At 36.3% G+C, this 16,062-nt stretch overlaps 1 protein-coding gene across 7 annotated transcripts in view; it reads right to left on the reverse strand.

The window, feature by feature from the left end:
- Window positions 1–16,062, reverse strand: part of NCOA2 (nuclear receptor coactivator 2) — a 256,262-nt gene that overhangs the window by 157,119 nt on the left and 83,081 nt on the right. For 6 of the 7 annotated variants that reach the window (XM_081070062.1, XM_081070061.1, XM_081070060.1 and 3 more), the window contains exon 2: window positions 7,093–7,149. The exons of the other annotated variant lie outside the window; for it this stretch is intronic. The gene's annotated coding sequence lies outside the window, so the exon portion shown is untranslated. The remainder of the gene's footprint in view (window positions 1–7,092; window positions 7,150–16,062) is intronic. 7 annotated transcript variants of the gene reach the window in all.

A 16,062-nucleotide genomic window follows, 5' to 3' on the forward strand; every position in this document is an offset into this window, starting at 1 on the left:
CTATCCCGAAAATGAGACCCGGTCAAAAAGTAAGTGCATGGCCCCTGGTGTCCTAGACGCCACAGGGACTCGAGGACGGCCACCTCGGCAGAAGGTCTATGGGGACTCTGTCTAGAGCCGCAGGCAGCATTTGGGCCAGGGGTTCAACAGCTTTAGTGACCAGCCACTGGGGTGGAAAAAGAGAGAGTTTTTGTTTTTGTTTTTTCAATTTTTCCTTTTAAAACTAAGACGGAAAAGAAAGATGAGAAATAGATAAATATAGTGAGCACAGTTTCAGGTTTAAAACAACATGCACTGGCATTCAGGATATGTTAAAATAAAAATAAATGTAAAAGATAGCAGTATTTTACAAAAGGCTATCATTTTATATTTTCAAAAGATACTTTAAAGAGAAAGTTTGAACCTGACCTTGACATATAATATAAATATGCCAGTAAACAAGTTCAAAGAAGAAATAACTTTCATGTTAGACAATAAAGATTTTATGAAACTTTGTAGATATTTTGAAGCAGCAGCATTAAACACCTACCTAACTTCCATATTAGACAATACTTAAGTGTTACAAAGTACAGTTTCAAAGAAAATCTGAAATCTAGATTCCACTGGGTTAATAAAGCAAAATCTACTATTGTACATTAATAAGACTCATGAAACCAACCTAATTTGTCTAATTTTAAGTCAAAGGAATTTTACATTTCTATTCTATTCAAATATGATAGCACAAGTAACCACCATATGGTTCTCAAAATACATTAGTTCAAAACTATCTACTATTTTCACGCTCTATCTTATAACCTAGGAAACAGAAGTTTATTTTCTGGACTGCAATAAAACTGCCATATAAAAGGAAGCATTAGAAATCTAGATCAAATAAGTTTTTTAATGACAAAGAATTGCAAGAAACTGAAAGATCAACTGTTTCCTTCTGGCTCCTGCTTTGCCAGTTCTAATTTAAACCACCAGTTCAATAATTGATACAGTTGTTTCCTTTAAAGATTTTTTTTTTATATCTATATAGTTTAGGGAGACTTAACAGTCTCAGTATATGAATATAGGCTTTGGCAGGTCTTTTACAAGCTTCCCCACACCTCTTTCCACTAAGTTCACCCTGGCCTATCACACTCCTGCTTTTTCAGTCCTTCACTTCTTAAGGGGCTACAATAAACCGGTGCTCCAATCTTGTGATTATAGATAGGTAACAAATTTTCAGTCCTTTACGTTCAGACCACAAAATTTCAAGTGTATGATTTCTGCTCGTGAATTTATGTAACTGAGACCAAAAAGGCCAAAACTGTTGGTTTAAATAAAGAAAATTCCTCGAATTACTGAATTCTACATCAATTCAGTCTTTTTGAATACTTCAAAGAATAGTGAAGATAAATGATTCTATAGACTATAGCACCACAAAAATCAGCCTCGTGTGGAGGTATGTACTGAAGGGATCCTCCAAAATTGGACAACACACAGTCATAGTATATGGTTAAATTCCGTTTGGCCATTGATAAATGCTACATACTCCTTACTCTCCCTTTGCTCTTTTTGGATGGTAAGGCAGAGGTATAGATGTGAGAAGGCCAAAATACACATTCCCATTGATTGTAGACACCCATGAATCATTCATGAAGTAGTAAACAGTGCTTAGACAACCTAATGCATGGAATTAGGTTAAAATCACAATTTGCAAAATTTACTATTAACTTCTCTCCTTTCCTCCAGTTTTTCTGCGTTTCAAGTTAGCAACAGAAGTCCCAACGGAAATATCTATATCCTAATGCCAAAGAATGACAGGGGGGAAAAAGAAAACCTACTTAATTTTATGGATACGGATAATTTTATAAATAAATGCTTAATTTATCCATTGCATTCAGATGCTGTAAACAGTGGGAAGTAACATAAATGATCTGAGCTTCAAAAATAAACTATGAGATGTTTAACGGAAGCAGCCTGATTTTATTAGCAGTTTTAACTTGAAGGAGATTCTGGTAAGGTCAGCTGACTCAAATTGAACACCTGCCAAGAAAATAACATATATCTGTCACTTTCCTTCCAAAGTGAAAGTGAACCGCGTAGTTAAAAATCCTACTGACTGACCCCAAATCAAACGCCATGTATTTTTTTTCCCTGAAGTTACCATGATAGCTCTCATGGGAAATTCTGCTTATCAGAGACTTTCTCCTTAATGGTAACAACTCTACTATCCAGATAAGTAAAATGCGTAAGTTTGAATTGAAATCTAAAGGCCAATAACAAAAAAAGGCAGAAGGGTACGCATTTTCTTAACCACCTGCCAATGACTTCTCCCGCTGCCACGCACAGACACCTGTCTGCAGTAAGTGCAGAAAGGCACGGCTGAAAAATCAGGGTCCACTCTAGCTTTCTCAGAAGAGTCTGACTCCAGTGTCACCTCCCTCCTTCCTCTAAGACACACTAACTCACAAGACCTCTACCAAGTATAGGGAGCTGATACTTTTACTTTAACTATTTCCAATGAACATCAGCTATGTCAACCGAGGTCACACTTAGAAACTTTCAATGGAAGACACAAATGGTACTCTCACAGTAAACAGCTCTCAACTGAAATTCAACTTTTATAATCCAAGAAACACCCTTATTTTATGTAAAAATGTTTTTTAAATTGCTGTCTGTAATTCTAAATTTTGCTGTTCCAGAATTTGGATTCTCCAAAACATCAGGTTCTCTTGGATTTCTAGCCCATTTTTCAGCAGTGTACTACGCTTACTAAGAATCATCACTTTGCTGGGCTGTACCTACGGAAACAGCAAGGCTACCATTCGAAGTGAAGGCTGCCTGGACTGATTCTCTCCTGCTCACTAAGCACAACCCACCTAGTCTGAGGTGTGTGCCTTCCCAGAAGCACACTCTGAAACCACTATGAACTCCACATACACAGACATTTACTTACGACAGACAGCTTCTGTTGTTGCTCTTGCCTTAACCTCTGCCTGTATGGATAGATGAAGACTTTCGGTGGGAACAGACGTATAATTCAGAAATCAATGCTCAGATTTTTTTCCTTTTTGCGAAAAATAAGAAAACCTAAATTCATTGTAAAAATACTAAGCAAGGACATACGGCGTTAAACTTGCATTAATATTCTTTTCCCAGTTTAATAATTTTTGGTAATTATTCTTTGTATTTCCTACAACACTTAACATAGGCTAGCACAATATAATTAATAAATATTTCTGAAAAGGAGAGTCAGAAAGAAGGAGGCATGGCCGGAATGCAGAGGGAAGGTGAGTTAATGGTGCTTAATTATTTAGTTTTATGGGGGAAACTAGGCCAATCTGTTTACACTCATGGGTGCATAAAAAAGGGAGGAAAGTAGAATAGTAAAATGTTTTAAAAACTGGCCTGTCATACCAATAGTTTCTAACTGGTGGCTCTGTGTCAGTAACACCCTTTGGGAGGTATTTCCACCTGACCAATAAGCCTATTTTGTTCTGAATCCATTCCACACACTGAGAGCTAAGTGGTCTACCCAGCGGGGCTAGGATTAGCATTGCAGTTTGAATAACTGAGGGCATTTTGGCAACTGTTAAAATAGTTGTTCTTTTCCAGATCACACTGTCTACCATGCTGGTATTTGAAGGAAATGACCACAAAAGTAGCAATACAATTAAATGTCAGCAGATTTTTTTCTAAAGCAGAAGATAGATGTTTAAATAGTCTATATTTTTGTTTAGATGAATATAGATTTTCAGCGAATAGTACTCAAAGCCTCAACTGTATAGCTCAAAATCAAGCTGCCCGGCATTGGAATTTACACATCTACCGTATTTCCCTGAAAATAAGACCAGGTCTTACATTGATTTTTGCTCCAAAAGATGTATTAGGGCGTATTCTCAGGGGATGTCTTATTTTTTCATGTACAACAATCTATATTTATTCAAATACAGAAATGTTACCTTCTTCTGAAACATAGTCATAACGTACTAAACGCGTCCGTCTGGCTGACATCTTAACTGGGCCTTATTTTCGGGGTAGATCTTATTTTTAGGGAAACACGGTATCAGTTAAACCACATACATAAGCACAAATCTTTTCACATCTATGAACAAAGAAGGAACTCAGAGGCAACAAACATTCATTTGAAATGTACTTTAACCATGTCATATCCAATATGGACACAATTTCTTTTATATCTTGATATGCTGAATATAACTTTTAGTATTTAGCATTTAGTATATAACAACAAAGTATACTAGTATCACAAGAAGTATGTTATGCTTTATTGTAACTTTGGAGAACTTCTCTCTCCGCATTATTATTGAAGAATTGGGCTCTGCCTTGCTATTTGTGAACAATTCTTCACCCACTCATCCCACCCCAAATCCTCCAGCATAGAGAAAGTAAACTTATAAATGAATACGAAGTACATATGAATCCGCAATGAGCTCAGTTTTCCACAGTGAAGGGAAAATTACCTTTTAAGACTTTATTGTCAACCAGATTTATCTGATGCTTGCTCCTGTTTTGACTATTAGTTCTAAGAGAAGTTTATGGGATAACTTTTAAAATGCTTAAAATGTGAGACTGGAATGGAAACACTGATATAGCTATAGATTAAGAAGCACAATTTGGTCTGTTAAATAAATTTTTTCTTTTTAATTCAAACTACAGAATTCCCTTTTTATATACTCAAATCTGCAATTTGCATTTCCACTCATAGATCCTTTTGGAAAATGTGAGGAAGAATAACTAATCTTATTTGCCAATCAAAATTTTAAGATGCATTCAACAATATTGCCTTCAAGAACACTTTGTCCACAATTTATACGTTTAAGGCTCAAAACATTTTTATATACTATGTCCTACTCAGCCTTGAAAATAAACTAAATAAGGAAAGCTGAAGTTCTCTTTTTGAACAAACTCTGTTCTATCTCAAAGCTATGCCACTTCATTTCTTAAATTATTAGAAACTTTCCCCTAGAGATATAAATTATTGTACTTTCCAAGATAAGTAATCCTATAGTCATTGTATTTCACACAACCTGCTTTCTGTAAGAAAAGTGTAACAAACCACTGATGCCACCTGTAATCTAAAATTTTTAATATTGCAAGGAATAAAGAATGCTGATTCATAGCATGCTACATTTATAATGGAAAAAGGAATACAAAAGGCTTTCCCCCAAGGGCCTGCCCCCCAAAACGTGAGTATGAAATGAAAGGGCCAAGTGGAAGTTTAAATTGTGTAAGTAGTCATTAAATTTCAAATGAGTCGTCATGTTTCATAGTTTGAAATAAAGGTTAAAAGTTAAGAACTGCTAATAAAATATAAGCAAAATAATGTTTGACTTTTAAATTAATTTTGAAGTCCTCAAATATGAATATGATTTTTCTGTAGTACAATGACCACAAAAAGGCTTGTATTCAAGACCACAAAAAGGCTTGTGTTTAGGCAGAAAATGGAGCTCAGTGGTTAAGATCAAGGTCTTTAGAGTGGCAAGCTGCCACTTACTTGATATGACCTTGGAAAAGTCACTTAACCTCTCTAAGCTTCAATTTCCTTATTAGTTATTCTGAAGATAACTGAAAAGCACTTACAGAATACCTGGCACACTAAGAGAGTAGTAAGTAATGGCTGTTGTTATTAGTATTATCAAAGCAATCTTTGTAAACTACACTTGGTAAATTCGATATAAATGAAAAATGGCTGTATAATTCCTAAAATTTTACAAAAGAAAAAAACCTAAAGGTCAGATTTAGTTCTTTCTATAAATGAAATAGCATGGTGGCAGGAGAGACCAATGCCTAAAGAAAGTAAAAAAAAATCAAAACACAAAACATACAAGAAAACAGGAGACAAGAACTAGCAACCAATGTCCTGGAACACTTAAAAGAAAACTAAGTGCGAAGGAAACACGGAAAGGGGCGCTCCGCTCATGCTGAGGACTGTCTTTGATAATGAATTCAAACATCAATATAGAGGGCAGAAACATTTTCCCAAACTGGAAACAGAAAATTAATTCAGTTACATTTTGTATTCAGTGGCAGGTAGTGGGAAAATTTTAATTTATTTGGTTTTCCAAAAGGAAAACTGGACAGTTTTCAAGCCCACTTTGTTCTGTATAAAGATACCACAAAAATATATCCAATATGGTAGCATAATCCAGTAGGGAGGTGAGAAGCTCCACACTTGCTTCGGGTTTGTCTGTTACTTGATCATGAGAACTTTCTAGGGTGGTGACAAAATAAATACAGAATTGGAAGCATTATCCTCTGAAATCTACCCTGATTAAGCACATTTGTGTACATAAAATATGCAACACAGGTAATTTCTCATCATGTTTAAGAGCTTCATACTTTTAGTATATCTGACATAAATTAATTTCATAATTAGAAATCAGTAAAAGGAACTATGTCTGGCTTATATTTACAGATGCACAGTTCACTGACTCTGAATATAAATATTCTTAATGTTTATTACCCAATAATTACTTTGCCAAACATTTATTCAGTCTTTCCTATCAGGCACTATTCTAATGGATAGGGATACTGTTTTTAGCAAAACAAACATAGTCCCAATGTTTATGGAGCTTCTATTCCAGTGGGGGATATGATAAATAATAAAGTATTATGATAAAAATAAATCAAGGTTGTGTGATAAGGAATGATTGAGAAGCTATTTCAGACTGGTTGGACAAGAAAAGCTTGCTCATTAAATATAAAACATCCATCTCCATAAGACTGAAATTTGCTGCCAAAATCTACAGCAGCTATTCTTCCATGTACATATAAAAATGAATGTAAACATTTTGCCAGTCTATGAAATTACAATTCACTTCATCCAATAGGTGTAAGTAAGTAATCTTCACAATTTCACACAGTAAACACTGTAAACACTGGTAAACAGACACAGTCATTTTACCTTCAAATGTCATTTCCAACACATTCATAGAGACTTTTCATAATAAAACAGAAAATTCAGACACATATATTTTTATTTGTTTTTTTATATTTTATATTTATTTACATACTATTTTGCTAAACTATAAGTAGACTATTTAAAATATTCTATTTTACTTAAACATCAAAATATCCCAATAATAAGACTTAATTGTGACTCACCTGTGCCTGTACACAGCGCAGAAGATCTATAAATTTGTAGCCAAATCCAAGAGAAATCTGCAATATAAACAAATAAACAAACATGAATGAATGAATGAAGAAGGAAAAAGAATGCAGAATCCTGTTAGACCTATTAGAGTGGATGTGATTTTGACAACCAACAGTAAGTAACACTCATCAACAACAGCTCCCCATTAAATAGCATGATAAATCAAGAAGCAGACTTACTGTATTACTTCTATTTGTACAAGACAATATTAAATACGTACGGTCACATTTCACTGTGAGTTATGAAATGTCTACCCCACAAATGCTGAGAGTCCGCCGTAACATTGACTACACTTTCTTGTAGCTGCCTGACTCTTCACTCGTACCGAAAGCTGAGGAAAAGCAAAGAAGGCCAGAGCTCCCCCTCTCCACACTGCACAGTGTGCTGTAAATGTTTGCTGAATAAATAAGTAAATCAACTTCACAGTCGTCTTTGTTTCCTGTAACGTATACTTTACCTATATGGAACTGAGAGGCTTAACATTACTGAAATAAAAATGTCATAATTATTTAAAGAAGTTCAAAAGTGACTTGAATAACCTATCTCAAGAAAAGGTCTTGAGTAAAAAGATATAAAAATGATCCTATATAGATAGGACAGCCATAACAATTTGCAAGAGCAAATGTGGATAAGAAAAGGAAGAACTGGATATCTGCAATAAGGAGGGCAACTGCTCGCCAAGTTTCTTCTGGGTGTGTATCTTTGGGAACAAAGAGCTTAATAATGAAGGACCCTGCAGCGTTTTCTCTGATACACATGGGAATCACTTCCACTGCACCCGAGAAGTTTGTTTCCCAGATGCACGGTGAGAAGTATGAACACAGCAAATGTGTGCTTATCATACAGTCTGTGTGTGTTCATGGAGACTACTTTGGTGTATTTCATAGACCTGAGAAAAATGGCTTGCATGGTATTAGCAGTACGTCTTTTTTTAACCATTATGTACTACTAGATTTAACAGCTTCGAGGAATGTTTTTACAACTGAGCTACTCGATTTTTTCCCCTTCAGGTGACACCAATCAGTAATAAATGACACTTTGATTAATTGTCAAACTTAAAACAGTATCAACTCTCTTAAGAGCCCTTTACTCTTTAGAATAATAAATAGAACCTAATTATAGAAAAAAAGCTAATGTAACTGGTAATTTAAATCCAAATTACCATTTTTCTAGGGCACTGAAAACATCCGATTTCATAATCTAAGAGGTCTAAAGAGGAAAAGACAGAGAAAAAAATTGCATTTTGACTTTTTACCACGACCTGATCAGCCTGGAGATCGTCATATGTAATGAAATACAGCTAGGGTATCAGAAATGATTCACGAAAAACAAAAATAAATCTGTATGCAAATAAGAAGTTATCACAGTAAGTAAAACGAATGGATTCTGCTCCAGTGGCAGGCAGTGTGCAATAAAGTGTTATGTAATAGGAGCCATCCATTCCTTCCAGCAGGGCTGGGGTAAATGTATTCATTACGCTGGCCTACTTAAGCCTATTATAATTCTATACCAACAACTAATTTGCTCAAGGACATCACATTATGAAACAATCAAGAGCTAAAACTTGTGATATGAGTAAGAATGATGATATTCAGCTATTACTGCTTGATCTATACTGGGTGAGTTTTTATTAATATGCTAATATGAGGGAAAAAGACCAATGCACCCATGCCAAAGGAAGATACAGAAGAGAGACAAGAAGATAAAAGACACATGAAGATGTGGATGATTTCTACAGGATATAATAGAATATCTTGGTGTAACATTTTAAACAAAAGGAATTAATAAAATACTTAAACATAGAATTACAAAATGTTTTATAAGGTACTAAGGGAAAATAACAGCCATTTAACAGTAGTACAGGCAATAATTCTATAATAAATTAACATCCCACTACGCTTCCATCAGCCCTGAGAGTTTTCACAAAGCCTGAGGGATGTGTTTCCAGGGAGGGAGAGAGGAAGAAGGCTGCCATGGGCCTGGCAGAATGACCAAAGGAAATGACAGGAATCTTGCAAGAAAAGGCAGAGGGATACATATCTTTTTCTGTCTTACTACCACTGCTATTTCCACTGTAAGAAATAAAACGATACACCTCCTCTCCACAAAGCAATAGGTCACTATTAGAAGACAGCCCGGGACGGCTGACAGAACCTAGGGTGAAGCATCAATCATCAGACAGACCAGCTTTCAAAATCTGGCTTTATCTTGTCACTACTGCTGCTGTGAATACTGTCTTATCACTAGAGCAGCTGAGGTATGTGACTTGGGAGTATTTCTGTGGAATCAACTATAAAATGAGGACATTAATATCCTCTTTGCAGCACCTTGAAAGTATTAAATGGAAGTATTACATTTAGAATTACATAAAGCACCTGGTACATAGTAGGCATGATAATTAGGATCCTGCCGAGTATGATCCTGATGAATGCTGCTAGCTAAGACAGGTAACTCAAAAAGTGATGAAACATACTCATAGAAACTTCAGGTCTACGTGCCTCCAAGCAGAACTGCTTTTCCGTGCGATGTCCTAATGACTTTATCTGCCCATAACCCTCCAGAGAGACACAAAAACATCTGAAACTTTTGAATCAGGGCCACTTTAAAACTACGTCAACTGTTGAAAGATACTACCTGGTTTCAAATCTTACTAAAAAATTGCAGTAATCAAAAGAGTGGGGTATTGGCACAAGGATAAGCAGTAGAAGAGAACAGAGCACAGAAATAGGCCCACACACTTATATCAGTTCATATTCAACACAGGAGGCAAGGCAATTCAACCGGGAAAAAGCAGTCTTTTCAATGAATGGTGTCCAAAACTGGTTATACGTACGGAGGGGGCGGCGGGGGAAGAACCTCAACCTTTTCCTTGCATTGTGTACAAACATTAAGTCAAAACAGATAGGGTCATAGATCTAAAAGCAATTAACTAAAACTTTACAAAGCTTGTAGAAGAAAGAACTTGGAGAAAAATTATTGTGGATGAGGCAAAAAATGGCTTTAGCTATGACACCAAAGTAAAAGAAAAAAAAGACCATAAAAGAAAAAAAAAAACAATAAATTGAAATCCATTAAAATGAAAACTTCCGTTTTGCAAAATATATAATTTTAAATATAAAAACAGAAGTCACAGATTGGGAGAAAATATTGGCAAAATAATTATCTGATACAGTGCATCAGAATATATAAAGAGCTAATTATCAGATAAAGGATGTCTATCTAGGATACAGAAAGGACTCTTACAACTCAATAATAAAACAAATAATTCAACTTCTTGAAATGGGGAAAATAGTTGAGGATATTTTATATATGTATATAATAGAAGATATACAATGGGAAAAGTACTAAACACCATTAAATAAATAAGAAAATGGAAATTAAAACCAAAACAAAATATTCTAGCCATTCAGTAAAGTATCAAAAGGGTTGACAGGACAGGACGAAACAACTGCATCCCTTGCTGGTGGGGAAGTACGATGGTACGGCCATTTTGGAAAACAGTTTAGAAGTTGCTCACCATATAACCCGACAATTTCACACCATGGTGCGTTTTCATTTCTCTGGCTATAGATGACCACACAAAGAGTTACACATAAATGTTCCTAGCAGTTATAGTCAGAACAGCCAAAAACTGGAAACAATTCAAGTATCTATCAACTAGAGAATGTGTTTTTTTAGGATGTAGTCTATTCATACAAGAAATACCACTCAGCAATAAAAAGGAGTGAATTACTGATATATGCAACAACATGAATAAACTTTAAAAACATTGTGCAAAATGTAAGAAACCAGACAGCAAGACGACATATTATGATTCCATTCACTTGACATTTCTAGAAAAAAGTAACACTATAGAGACAGAAAACAGACCAGTGGTGTCCTCGGTCAGGAAACGGATTTGGGGATGGACGAAAACGGACACAAGTGAACTTTTGGGGCTGATAGAATTGTTCTCAAACTGGATTGTGGTGATGCTAAAGAAAGACAGATAAGAAACAGGAGACTCACACAACTATATAAACTTACTGAAACTCCTCCTTGAATACATTTAAAAATGGGTGCGTCGTATGGTATGCAAATTATACCTCCACTTTGTAAATGCTAGAAAAAATGGAAATGACATTTTTAAATGGACCCCTGTGGCTCTGCTTTTTCTTCCTACGTGATAGCTAAGACTGCTATGTGAGTAAAGGGACCCGAGGAATAAACTGGTTCGAGCACCAAAAGGCAGGGTGAACACTGGCCAAGTAGAGCATCAACGAGCTGCCCAAGTAACAGCGCAACGGAGAAGGCAAACATCAGGACCGAGCCTACCTCACACATAAAAAGACTGCTGGCAGCATTAAAGCTACAGGTTGATTTTTTTTTAAAGGTGGGGCGGGTGAGAAGAGCATATGCACATTATTTTGTTTTATTATATATTTTTAATTTTTTTAAATGAATGGACAGAGCCACAAGAAGCAAAGTAAGCCGGGAAGAAAATGAAGTGACATCTGTAATACTCGCGAAAAGAGCACCTTATGCGGCTGCTAGAATGGGAGAAGGGCCCCTATTTTGCTGTTTTGGTTTAATACCACCACCAACAATAATAACACTAATAGCCATTATTTATTGAATGCTTATTTTGTGAGAGATCTGGGCAGAGGGCTTTGTATGTGTTACTTCATTTCATCATCCTAACAACCCTATGAGGTAGGCACTGCTACTATCTTCAGCATTTTATAGATACAGAAACTTAACCGAGAAGTCGTTGGTCCAAGGTCAGAGCTAACGCAGTGGCAAAGCCTGGATTCTAAACCAGGGTCCACGAGCAGGCTGTTCCCAAAGTTCACTGTTTGGACAACACCCTCATTTTGTCAACTTGATTTGAAAAAGAAGATGGCAAAAACGTGATCAACCTGAAACCTGCCTTCCTGAGGACTCTCGTATGGTACAAACAAGAACAGCCACGTTGAGTCCCCACGTCGCCCACCCCTGGCTGACACTGTAATTGAATCTTGACATTATTTTTTACGACCCAAATGGAGCCTCACAATTTTCTCAATCAACATTGCCACCAACCAAAGGAAGTATCACCAATACATCAATGTTGGTACGAAATGAAAGTGTGTTTGCTAACTGGAACAATGAACTTGATTTTTGATAGAGTATGTGGCAAGTGCTATTGAAAGGAGATGACTAACCAAACGGGAGCCCTGCAACTGCCATACTTCATGTCCCGACATAGGTCCTGTAACTGGTCTTCTTGTTCTTTGGCCAGCACCACCCCGGTCAACAAGCCAGTCAGACAGGTGGGTAGAAATGAAAAGGATATGGGGAAAGGGAGAAAAAGCTAGAAGTACCACTCTAATCACTTGAGAGTTTTCAACAGTTCCAGCCAAGGATATCTGGAACATAACCCCACCATAAGCGTACACCCATAATGCATGATTAGTACAATAATTATTTTTCCATTTCTTCCTCAAAAGCACAAAAACTCCCAAACAACTGAACATAAAACACACCTTTAATTCAGAATGTTTCAAATCATATAATATCAAGAGGAAAGTTATATTTTCAGAACTTAACTATGAGAACTATTTCAGATTATTAAACAGCACATTATATTTCTATTTGATGTATATTTTATATAAGAAGTCCTAAAATACAGCTTTCATATGTTTTTAATAAAATATAATATTAAAATCCCAATGTTCTGGTTGTATAGAAGCCTTAAGAATGTAAAGAACGTGTACTACATATGCAAGGTAAAAGTCTTCCCCAATTATTAAGCTGATGGTGCTAAAAATAACATCTAGATGGCAGAAGAACAACTTAAAAGATAACTGGTTTATTTGTGTGTGTGTGTGTGTGTGTGTGTGTGTGTGTATATGTTTATATATATATATATACACTTCAGACAAGCTTATGCGTTCTTTCTTTGTTTAAAGGGCTCTACCACCACTTCAGACAATGACTCTTAACTAATAAAACTCTTTAACAAGTAATTTTCATTTTTCAAAGTCTTTTTTAAAGAGGGTCAGTGGTCTCATGTCAAAACCTCTTAAAATGACATTTAGCTCCAGTGACTTCTGAATAAGCATTAATAACCCTCTAATTATTTTTTCCAACTACTCATTCTGCCCATTATACGTGTAACTTAATTCACACAGAGAAATCTTCAGTTTTTTAAACCTGGTGCTCAAAATTAATTGAAAGTCAATTTTAAGATGTTCTTTTGTTATTTTAATTCAACTTAACAAAATACTTTAAAAAGTACAATTAATCATAAGTTAAACAAGTAGTAATTTAGATTTATAACTTCATTTAGTAAAACTTTTCATCGATACTAAATGTAGTAATCCCTAAGCCATAATTAAAATACATACATAAAAAAGGATATATCATCAGTTTAAAACTTCCTAAGCTGCGGTAGGTACGCATACACAATTGGTATGTGTGATACAGTGAAAACATACCCTCAAATCTGCAGAGCCCATAAAACCATTCCTTTCAATTACGTCTCTCACGTCCCGTGGTCCGAGCCAATACAATCAAGCAGCTATCATAAAACAGTAAATCTCCGAAGAGTAGTGTTCCTGCCCAGAGACAGACCCAGAAGAAAGCTGAATCTCACACACGCAAGTTGCATGTGCAATGCTCAACTCTGGAAGCGGGCTAGAGACACCAACTTTGCAGTCACTTGCCTGAAAAAAGCATTTAAATCATAGAAATGCTTAAGATCTCCTAAGGAGAAGTAATACAGAATGGAGAGCAGGGAGTCTGGAACTAAGCCCTAGAGAACTCCGACATTTAAAAATTATGTAGAAAAGGAACTGGCCAGGGAGCATAGGAAGAAATGAGCTAAGAGGCGGGAGGAGGACCAGTAGAAAGATGAGTGAAAATACTACAGAACCTGAGAGATTGGCCAGCAAAGAGAGAGAGGGTGGGCAACACTGTTCAGTGGCAGGAGAATGACACAGTTTCTACTCAATTTGGCAAGCAGAAATCGCTGATGACCTTCCCAAGAACAGCTTCCCTGGAAGGATAAAGATATAAAACAGACTGGGGAAAGTTCAAGCGGTGATAAGTGAACAGGAAATAAGGATTTGCACAGCATGCGCAAATGGTCACTATCATTATGACCTTATGCTACAATTTATCTTCCCCTCTAGACTGCGAGCTTCTTGCGGGCAAGGGTAAGGTTTGATCCACCTTTGATTAAACAGACAACATGCTGCTGGTGTAGTGATTTTTAACAACACTCCTACAAGAATCCTGGCGCTTTAATTAGGCTGCTCATCAAAAAAAAAAAAAATCACATAATAATAGTCTTTAATAGAATTACAGGGAAGGAAAGAAAAAATAACTTACTGAGCAGAAAGTCTTAAACAAACATAAAAGTCTCAGGGATGACCCCCCACCAAGACTGGAACATGCCAACCTGACAACCAATCAGCCCCTGCCCCCAATAAAAGGCCAAAAGACACTATGAGTAGAATTTTAACTGGTTTTCTCCCAATACAGCGCATAATTTTTGCCCTGAATATTTCCCTTCATTCTGCTTGAAATGAGAACAGTTACCAAAGCCTACTGTATACACCAGAACAGCAGAGGATTTCCGTGTATTTACCAGTTTATTTTTCATAATAAACGAGTCTGAGGAAACGTCGACCTTCGTTAATAAAATGAAATATTATATATACCCTGTAAATATGAACAGTAGAGGGGGGGGAAATCCACTTAGGGAGAGAATATAGGACTGCGAAGTCCTCCCAGAAACGTGCCTTCTCCGTAGGTTTTCCTCCTGTACGATGCTGCAATGACCACTCTGATACAACAGGAGCTGAGAATCCTTCCCGTATGTTCCTGAGTACAACACACACAAGCCTGTATAATACTACCTACCTCAAAACTATGGAGTAGCAAAGGGCAATGAACCAAAAGTCACGCTAAACTATACGATGTCTACACAGCACAGATCTTGAACCCCCAATACCTAGCAGGGCCCTCAAAACCAGCTTCACAGGGACCGTCTGTCCTCCAAAGACTCCCTTCTGACTTCTTATTTCCTGAGGACCTGCCTCCTCCCCAAATGACTGTCACTGTCAACTCCTACCTCCTACAGGAAGGCCTCACCTGTCAACAAGCGATGAGTACGTAAAGATAATCATCATTTCAACATAATAAAGAGAACGTTTATTTTTTTTTATTTCACACAGGATGAAAGAGGGTAGGAGAGGGAAGAAGAAGGGGAAAAAACGATGTGACAAAATGAGGACTTGAGCTGACACAAGGAATTGCATTAAAAAAAAAACAATTCTAGAACATAGGGTGGGAGACACAACTAGGAACACAACCTAATGTGGCTGAATTTTCCCTCAAATTGGGGGTCTCAAAACCAAGAATGCACATAAACGTCCATGAAATTTTCTAATAGATTTTCATTTTGGTAACTATCTAAAATTACTTAATACATGAATGTGCTAAATCATGGATAGAACTTACTGACATTTAATTTCAGAATTTGCATTTGTGTTAACAACTGGATTGGAGACTAGTACTATTTTAATGTCTTTCATATCAAGTCTTGAGGGACAGAGTGTTTTTGTAAGTTCAAGAAAACAAAAATAATGGGAAGATATGAAATACCTTCACACGGCTGACAGTAGTAAATGCTGAATTCAGTGGGACCTGAGCTCAGCAGATTTTTGTAAACAGCAACTTCTTATAATCAGACAAGACTGCATGGTACTATTTATTGAAATCATATTGGGTAGTTCTGTTTACACTTAGTAAGTAAATCTGGTTTTGTCTTACAGGTCCTAATGACACTAAAATCTTTCTGCACTGAAAAGTAATCTAGTAACATATACTAAAATGGGGGTTTTTCATAAGGGCCATCACACCAGCTACTACTCCCCATTATTTACATAATAAAT

The sequence above is a fragment of the Rhinolophus hipposideros genome (assembly GCF_964194185.1).
Source record: "Rhinolophus hipposideros genome assembly, chromosome: 13".
Classification (NCBI taxonomy): Eukaryota; Metazoa; Chordata; class Mammalia; order Chiroptera; family Rhinolophidae; genus Rhinolophus; species Rhinolophus hipposideros.